This window comes from Hippocampus guttulatus, chromosome 3 (genome assembly GCF_054856545.1).
Source record: "Hippocampus guttulatus isolate MCC_2025c chromosome 3, RoL_Hgut_1.0, whole genome shotgun sequence".
Classification (NCBI taxonomy): domain Eukaryota; kingdom Metazoa; phylum Chordata; class Actinopteri; order Syngnathiformes; family Syngnathidae; genus Hippocampus; species Hippocampus guttulatus.
In genome coordinates, this window is record NC_141263.1 from 9,308,710 (window position 1) to 9,317,844 (window position 9,135).

At 39.4% G+C, this 9,135-nt stretch overlaps 2 long non-coding RNA genes across 3 annotated transcripts; both read left to right on the forward strand.

Moving 5' to 3' along the window:
• Window positions 1–1,039: 1,039 nt before the first annotated feature.
• LOC147207385 (uncharacterized) lies at window positions 1,040–1,975 on the forward strand. The gene is made up of 3 exons (XR_015100391.1): window positions 1,040–1,120; window positions 1,496–1,573; window positions 1,952–1,975. It is a non-coding gene; the product is annotated as an uncharacterized LOC147207385 (long non-coding RNA).
• Window positions 1,976–4,237: 2,262 nt separating this feature from the next.
• LOC147207386 (uncharacterized) lies at window positions 4,238–6,483 on the forward strand. 2 transcript variants are annotated; one of them, XR_015100580.1, is made up of 4 exons: window positions 4,238–4,303; window positions 4,753–4,842; window positions 5,102–5,909; window positions 5,980–6,483. It is a non-coding gene; the product is annotated as an uncharacterized LOC147207386 (long non-coding RNA). The 2 variants fall into 2 exon arrangements; XR_015100579.1 differs by lacking the exon at window positions 4,238–4,303 and having other exon boundaries at window positions 4,733–4,842.
• The last annotated feature ends 2,652 nt before the right edge of the window (window positions 6,484–9,135 follow it).

Here is a 9,135-nt window from a genome sequence, read left to right on the forward strand (position 1 = left end):
CTTTCTATAGTGTGGTATATTAATCCCAAACTCTCCTGTGAGCAATGTTCAATGAGAAATAATGTTTATTCATTTCTTAACTGGTCAGAATGAAGAATGCTGAATATTTTGACACCGTAATGTTATGTTGCAGACGCCAAGTGACAGGTACCTGACTGAACCCTCTGGAGACCAAGAATGGAATGAGAGATCCACTTCTTCCTTACAACAGGTTACTACTTCTTATCATGATATACTAGGTTTGAGTTTTCAGCTTTCTTTGACAAACACAGGAGAAGTTATAAATCAGAAACATGGACTCGCCATGATTTCAGTCGTCATGTCCTCATATTTCTTTAGACCTGAAAAACCTGAGTGTGTTTCAGGTGACATGACTTTTGTCTTAACCTAACTCTGGAGAGCCTGTTTTAGAATGTCCCCATATTGCTGTTCCGCGGAACTGAACAGTGTTAACTTTCTATAGTGTGGTATATTAATCCCAAACTCTCCTGTGAGCAATGTTCAATGAGAAATAATGTTTATTCATTTCTTAACTGGTCAGAATGAAGAATGCTGAATATTTTGACACCGTAATGTTGTTATGTTGCAGACACCAAGTGACAGGTACCTGACTGAACCCTCTGGAGACCAAGAATGGAATGAGAGATCCACTTCATCCTTACAACAGGTTACTACTTCTTATCATGATATACTAGGTTTGAGTTTTCAGCTTTCTTTGACAAACACAGCAGAAGTTATAAATCAGAAACATGGACTCTCCATGATTTCAGTCGTCATGTCCTCATATTTCTTTAGACCTGAAAAACCTGAGTGTGTTTCAGGTGACATGACTTTTGTCTTAACCTAACTCTGGAGAGCCTGTGTTTGAATGTCCCCATATTGCTGTTCCACAGAACTGAACAGTGTTAACTTTCTACAGTGTGGTATATTAATCCCAAACTCTCCTGTGAGCAATGTTCAATGAGAAATAATGTTTATTCATTTCTTAACTGGTCAGAATGAAGAATGCTGAATATTTTGACACCGTAATGTTATGTTGCAGACGCCAAGTGACAGGTACCTGACTGAACCCTCTGGAGACCAAGAATGGAATGAGAGATCCACTTCTTCCTTACAACAGGTTACTACTTCTTATCATGATATACTAGGTTTGAGTTTTCAGCTTTCTTTGACAAACACAGGAGAAGTTATAAATCAGAAACATGGACTCGCCATGATTTCAGTCGTCATGTCCTCATATTTCTTTAGACCTGAAAAACCTGAGTGTGTTTCAGGTGACATGACTTTTGTCTTAACCTAACTCTGGAGAGCCTGTTTTAGAATGTCCCCATATTGCTGTTCCGCGGAACTGAACAGTGTTAACTTTCTATAGTGTGGTATATTAATCCCAAACTCTCCTGTGAGCAATGTTCAATGAGAAATAATGTTTATTCATTTCTTAACTGGTCAGAATGAAGAATGCTGAATATTTTGACACCGTAATGTTATGTTGCAGACGCCAAGTGACAGGTACCTGACTGAACCCTCTGGAGACCAAGAATGGAATGAGAGATCCACTTCTTCCTTACAACAGGTTACTACTTCTTATCATGATATACTAGGTTTGAGTTTTCAGCTTTCTTTGACAAACACAGGAGAAGTTATAAATCAGAAACATGGACTCGCCATGATTTCAGTCGTCATGTCCTCATATTTCTTTAGACCTGAAAAACCTGAGTGTGTTTCAGGTGACATGACTTTTGTCTTAACCTAACTCTGAAGAGCCTGTGTTTGAATGTCCCCATATTGCTGTTCCACAGAACTGAACAGTGTTAACTTTCTACAGTGTGGTATATTAATCCCAAACTCTCCTGTGAGCTATGTTCAATGAGAGATAATGTTTATTCATTTCTTAACTGGTCAGAATGAAGAATGCTGAATATTTTGACACCGTAATGTTGTTATGTTGCAGACACCAAGTGACAGGTACCTGACTGAACCCTCTGGAGACCAAGAATGGAATGAGAGATCCACTTCATCCTTACAACAGGTTACTACTTCTTATCATGATATACTAGGTTTGAGTTTTCAGCTTTCTTTGACAAACACAGCAGAAGTTATAAATCAGAAACATGGACTCTCCATGATTTCAGTCGTCATGTCCTCATATTTCTTTAGACCTGAAAAACCTGAGTGTGTTTCAGGTGACATGACTTTTGTCTTAACCTAACTCTGGAGAGCCTGTGTTTGAATGTCCCCATATTGCTGTTCCACAGAACTGAACAGTGTTAACTTTCTACAGTGTGGTATATTAATCCCAAACTCTCCTGTGAGCAATGTTCAATGAGAAATAATGTTTATTCATTTCTTAACTGGTCAGAATGAAGAATGCTGAATATTTTGACACCGTAATGTTATGTTGCAGACGCCAAGTGACAGGTACCTGACTGAACCCTCTGGAGACCAAGAATGGAATGAGAGATCCACTTCTTCCTTACAACAGGTTACTACTTCTTATCATGATATACTAGGTTTGAGTTTTCAGCTTTCTTTGACAAACACAGGAGAAGTTATAAATCAGAAACATGGACTCGCCATGATTTCAGTCGTCATGTCCTCATATTTCTTTAGACCTGAAAAACCTGAGTGTGTTTCAGGTGACATGACTTTTGTCTTAACCTAACTCTGGAGAGCCTGTTTTAGAATGTCCCCATATTGCTGTTCCGCGGAACTGAACAGTGTTAACTTTCTATAGTGTGGTATATTAATCCCAAACTCTCCTGTGAGCAATGTTCAATGAGAAATAATGTTTATTCATTTCTTAACTGGTCAGAATGAAGAATGCTGAATATTTTGACACCGTAATGTTATGTTGCAGACGCCAAGTGACAGGTACCTGACTGAACCCTCTGGAGACCAAGAATGGAATGAGAGATCCACTTCTTCCTTACAACAGGTTACTACTTCTTATCATGATATACTAGGTTTGAGTTTTCAGCTTTCTTTGACAAACACAGGAGAAGTTATAAATCAGAAACATGGACTCGCCATGATTTCAGTCGTCATGTCCTCATATTTCTTTAGACCTGAAAAACCTGAGTGTGTTTCAGGTGACATGACTTTTGTCTTAACCTAACTCTGAAGAGCCTGTGTTTGAATGTCCCCATATTGCTGTTCCACAGAACTGAACAGTGTTAACTTTCTACAGTGTGGTATATTAATCCCAAACTCTCCTGTGAGCTATGTTCAATGAGAGATAATGTTTATTCATTTCTTAACTGGTCAGAATGAAGAATGCTGAATATTTTGACACCGTAATGTTGTTATGTTGCAGACACCAAGTGACAGGTACCTGACTGAACCCTCTGGAGACCAAGAATGGAATGAGAGATCCACTTCATCCTTACAACAGGTTACTACTTCTTATCATGATATACTAGGTTTGAGTTTTCAGCTTTCTTTGACAAACACAGCAGAAGTTATAAATCAGAAACATGGACTCTCCATGATTTCAGTCGTCATGTCCTCATATTTCTTTAGACCTGAAAAACCTGAGTGTGTTTCAGGTGACATGACTTTTGTCTTAACCTAACTCTGGAGAGGTTGTGTCTGAATGTCCCCATATTGCTGTTCCACAGAGCTGAACAGTGTTAACTTTCTACAGTGTGGTATATTAATCCCAAACTCTCCTGTGAGCTATGTTCAATGAGAAATAATGTTTATTCATTTCTTAATTGGTCAGAATGAAGAATGCTGAATATTTTGACACCGTAATGTTGTTATGTTGCAGATACCAAGTGACGGGATCCTGACTGAACCTTCTGGAGACCAAGAAGGGAGTGAGAGATCCGCTTCATCCTTACAACAGGTTACTACGTCTTATCATTATATACCAGTTTTGAGTTTACAGCTTTCTTTGACAAACGCAGGAGAAGTTATAAATCAGAAACGTGGCCTCTCCATGATTTCAGTCGTCATGTCCTCATATTTCTTTAGACCTGAAAAACCTGAGTGTGTTTCAGGTGACATGACTTTTGTCTTAACCTAACTCTGGAGAGGTTGTGTCTGAATGTCCCCGTATTGCTGTTCCACAGAGCTGAACAGTGTTAACTTTCTATAGTGTGGTACATTAATCCCAAACTCTCCTGTGAGCAATGTTCAATGAGAAATAATGTTTATTCATTTCTTAACTGGTCAGAATGAAGAATGCTGAATATTTTGACACCGTAATGTTGTTATGTTGCAGATACCAAGTGACGGGATCCTGACTGAACCTTCTGGACACCAAGAAGGGAGTGAGAGATCCACTTCATCCTTACAACAGGTTACTACGTTTTATCATTATATACGAGTTTTGAGTTTACAGCTTTCTTTGACAAACGCAGGAGAAGTTATAAATCAGAAACATGGCCTCTCCATGATTTCAGTCGTCATATCCTCATATTTCTTTAGACCTGAAAAACCTGAGTGTGTTTCAGGTGACATGACTTTTGTCTTAACCTAACTCTGGAGAGCCTGTGTTCGAATGTCCCCATATTGCTGTTCCACAGAACTGAACGGTGTTAACTTTCTACAGTGTGGTATATTAATCCCAAAACCTCCTCTGAGCGATGTTCAATGAGAAATAATGTTTATTCATTTATTAACTGGTCAGAACGAAGAATGCTGAATATTTTGATGTTGTTTAAATATCATTTTTAAAACATCTAACATTCTGTGTTTACCCTGAAACAAAAGCATTTTGTCCTGTCTGTTTTTTTTTAACCCAACCAGATGAAGTAACCACGAGCGATGACGATTTGAGCAAAGAAACCAATGCTGACCGTAATCAAGAAAAAGCGATTCTCACTTACACAGAAAATGGTAATGTCCTCAAGTTATGACATAAAACAGAGTAAATTGGTGCCTGATAATCTCAGTCTTTATGCACAACTATGTATGAATTAGAAACAATTTACTACAGTATTTGAAAATGGTGTTGAAAGATGCAAAATGTGCAGGTTGAAAACACATTAGGCCTCGACAGCCGAAAGAAAATTGAGAAATTAGGAGACGATTTGGCACATATAAGAAAGCAATGGTGAAAAGCCACATTCAACTATTTTTGTATAATTTTTCAAAGGCTCAAGCTCTGACACTTCTGGGAACCCAAGCCATGCATATGCGCCATCTACATCGGACAACATGGAAGGCACTTCTGCTTCAACCACCTTTGACAACACTGACGACAGTTTTGTCGCAACCCTGGAAAACATTTCTGCTCCAACCCAGTTAGAGAACGTGGACGACACTTCCTTCTCAATCACACGGGACAACAAAAACACCAGTTAAAGTTAAACAAAAATGGCAAAAATTAACATATCTTAATTGAAGTTGAAGTACTTTTGATGAACAAAAAGTCAAAGTGCTCCAATGACAAGCAAGGTTAAAGAGCATTTTTTTCAAAATTCTCATTATTTCCTGGAATATCTTATTTTGCATTTTTAACATTTGCAATGCCATTTTTAATAAATAATGCCTTCTTTTACAGGTGGGAATAAGAGACGTACGTGGACAGATGATGAAGTGAAGGCTGTTGAGAGACATATGTTTGATTTCATAACAAGCCATAACGTTCCAGGTAAAACGAGCTGTGAGTCCTGTCTCCACGCAGAGCTAGTAGCTCTGAAAGACAGAGACTGGGTGTCCATCAAAAACTACATCCACAACAGGATAACTGCATTAAAAAGGGAAATGAATAGATAGTCCATTGAAATGCGAGCACGCCTGGGTACATTTCAGTTCAAGTTAACTATAGCAATAGCAATGGTGCATTTAGGGTGGGATGGTCAATTACGGATTTCATATTTGTTGTTGAATACTGTATTTCACATTTATTGTTTCATGAGCTTCAAGAGCAAATTGGAAAATCCTTGGAGATGTACGAACATGTAAAGTATACTGTATATCAGGCATGTCCCGATCTGGGCCGGGAGGGCAACTGTCGTGCCTGTTTTCCAGCTCTCGCGGCTGCATCACACCTGATTCAGATGATCAGTTCAACAGTCAGCTCTGATGCAGCATTAGAACATCCTGGGAGAGCTGGAAAACAAAAAGACAGCGGCCCTCGAGGACCGACTTTGGACACCCCTGCTGTATATAAACGTACGTACAATATACAAACTTCTCACAAAAGATAGGCTTATTAGGTTTGAGGTGATATTTCAGAAAAACCCTCAAACATTTGAATTCATCCTATTTCAAGAATTTCAATACTTTTTGAAAAGTTGCTTTTGTCTAACAGGTAGCTAAAGAAGAAGTTGCTACACACATGGCACAATATATGGCCACATTTATTAAAAATTCTTCATCACAGTATTCACATTTTGACATAATCTTCTTCAGTTCAAACAACCCTCATCTATTGCACTGCCTTGTGTCATGGAGAGGAGGTGGCATGTTTTCTGTGTTCATAATTTCATATTTGTCAGCAATTAAAAAATAAGAAAGTGGACTGACCACATATTTAACTGTCTCTTCTTCTTCACAGCTTAGTTTTACTGTCTTGTATTATTACCATGAATATCAACGACTGTTTGGCACATTCGCCTCATAGTTCAGCAATTGATAGTTTGAATCTGGGCTTCCTTCCTTTGTAGAGTTCTCCCCGTGCCCGAGCATGACAATTGGACACATGTGCCTAACATATACTGTTGGTATGTAACAGGAGTCAATCTAAAAATTACACACTTTACTCTTAGCTGGTCTTCATAAGTCATATATACTTGAAAATGATGTGTATCTAGGGGGCTCAAAATTCACAAAAACATGAAATGGCAGTGTGTTTGAGGTGACTGTCTCCATAATACACAAAAACCAGTCAATGTCCTCATATGTAGTAGTTTTGTCATAAATCAAAAAAAAATTACGTCCTAGCCAAAATCTGAATAGATGGGTGTCTTCCTGATTTTTTTTCATGGTTACCATATTTTTTTGGAGCCTGTAGGACCACGGGAAAGGCATGTACCCATATGTCGGGTGAACAAACGGACGTCCTGAAAATGCACCAAAACACGTATGTGTGTGTGTGTGTGTGTGTGTGTGTGTGTGTGTGTGTGTGTGTGTGTGTGTACTGTACACATTCGGAAAGAGTGCAGATGTTTACTTACCTAACGGACTTGAAACTGAGTAGCAATAACACCAAGAAGCCCCTTGGGGCGTCTGAATGGAGCACAATATTGGCACGATAATAATGCCTTTCTTTTCTATTTTTAAGGCTATAATTGCATTGCGATTATGACATTTATCTGCACAACGCTGGGCAAAACCCTAAGGCATAAATATGTCTAATTCCCACTCATTCACACTGTCTGATTCAATTGCACTAATTACCAGTCATTCAAATCTACAAATGAAGTAACTGTCATGTATTGAAAATGTTTTGGATAATTTGGAGATGCTATTAATGCCCCACTTCCTTTTGGGTTTCCTTCAGTTGAACAGCCAGAACTGCTAAGGGGTTGTATTTATTGGCCGTGTGTGTGTGTGCGCGCGCGCGTGTGTGTGTGTGTGTGTGTGTGTGTGCGCGCGCGTGTGTGTGTGTGTGTGTGTGTGTGTGTGAGGCGGGCAATCTAAAGAGGATTTCTGGATGTCAAAGGTCTGCGCGCATCAGCGACATGGTTGGTGTAAGTTAGTAGCGTGCAAGCCAACTGCTGTTTGTCATGTGGGCTTCAATTTGCTGTCATTGGCACCCGTAATTTGAATGCATTTTGAAGCAATGGCCTCTGGAAGCCTAACTGTCCTATAGCGTGCATCTCGTGAGCCTGTTTTCTCATTCATTTGACACTGGGAGGGTCAACACGCTTCAAAGCCAACCACTTGGGTCAGTGAAATGCACCCAAACGCACTATACCATTGCACGCATGCTTTCGCATTAGAAGAAATCTGGAGGGAAGATGTAATTGGATGAGGGAATCCTTCTATTTGGATGAACATGTTTGAACAAAGTAGCGACATGTCCTTTCAATGTGACTTTAACGCCATGCAATATTCTCCTCCAAGCGTATTGTCGCTGCTTGCTGCTCCATAATCTTTTTTGGTGGGCGTGGCGAAGGGCAAGCAGCAATGATAACATTTTTACTTATAATCACAGCAAGCAACACATTTGACCTATTTTGGTTTCAGTGGACACTTTTGGAGATGTTTACGCTTCCTTCCTGATTTAATCCAACAAAAGCCTACCGGTACTTTTTGACACGACTATATACAGTATACACGCTTCCATGTCGTCTGGCTCCCAACTCCGGCCGTTGCTTGACAATGGCAGATCCAGCAGTTTAGCTGTCCAGTCATGGAACGAGAAACTCTCTGCATATCGCAATCACTGTGTTACATAAATTCACACCAATGTTACATAACGGGGGGTTGGAAGTGCAGACTGACTACATTTTCCGGAAAAGGCAGATCAGTAAATATTTACTTCACTGACTGATTTCATACTTGATGGGCGAGAAGGGATGCCAACAATTAAAGTTCAAAGTTAGTCCATTTTCACAAAATGTCCTCTTTAAAACAATCTGTTTTTGGACAGTGATGGCTATTGAAAGACAGATTTACATTGCAGGGATTTACATGTATGGTTGCGTTGTGTGCTCTAAATACTTAGGAGTCATGAACTGGAACAAAAATAAAAGGACAAATGAGGTTTTCATTGGACTGTGAATTTATCTATCACTGCTTTCATTTTTAATGTGTATGCTGTCCTTTTCCACCAGAAATCAAAGATATTGTGGTGTGTAGTGCACATTTTTTGTGATATATTGATGAACCCATAGTTATATGATATTGTTTTGGTGACAAGATGTTGCAAGAAATACTTGTATTGCTCCCACCTGTAGCCCACATGCAAATTGTAGCTTCTTCCCCGTACGAGCGCTTCCTTCATTCATGATTCATCTCTTGACACAAAGTTGACCAGCTCAACATGCTAATGAATGAATGAACTCACCGGCATGCTGAAGTAAGCTAGCATCACAATATGTGCCAAAGATGCCTTAGTCAAGCTGCCACTTGCATTTCATTTGTAGAAGTGACAGTGCGCGTGTTTTGAATTCCTTTCATTCACAACTGCATTCTGACTTTGCTCTTTTGATGACGCAGCTGGAGGGGACATGTAGC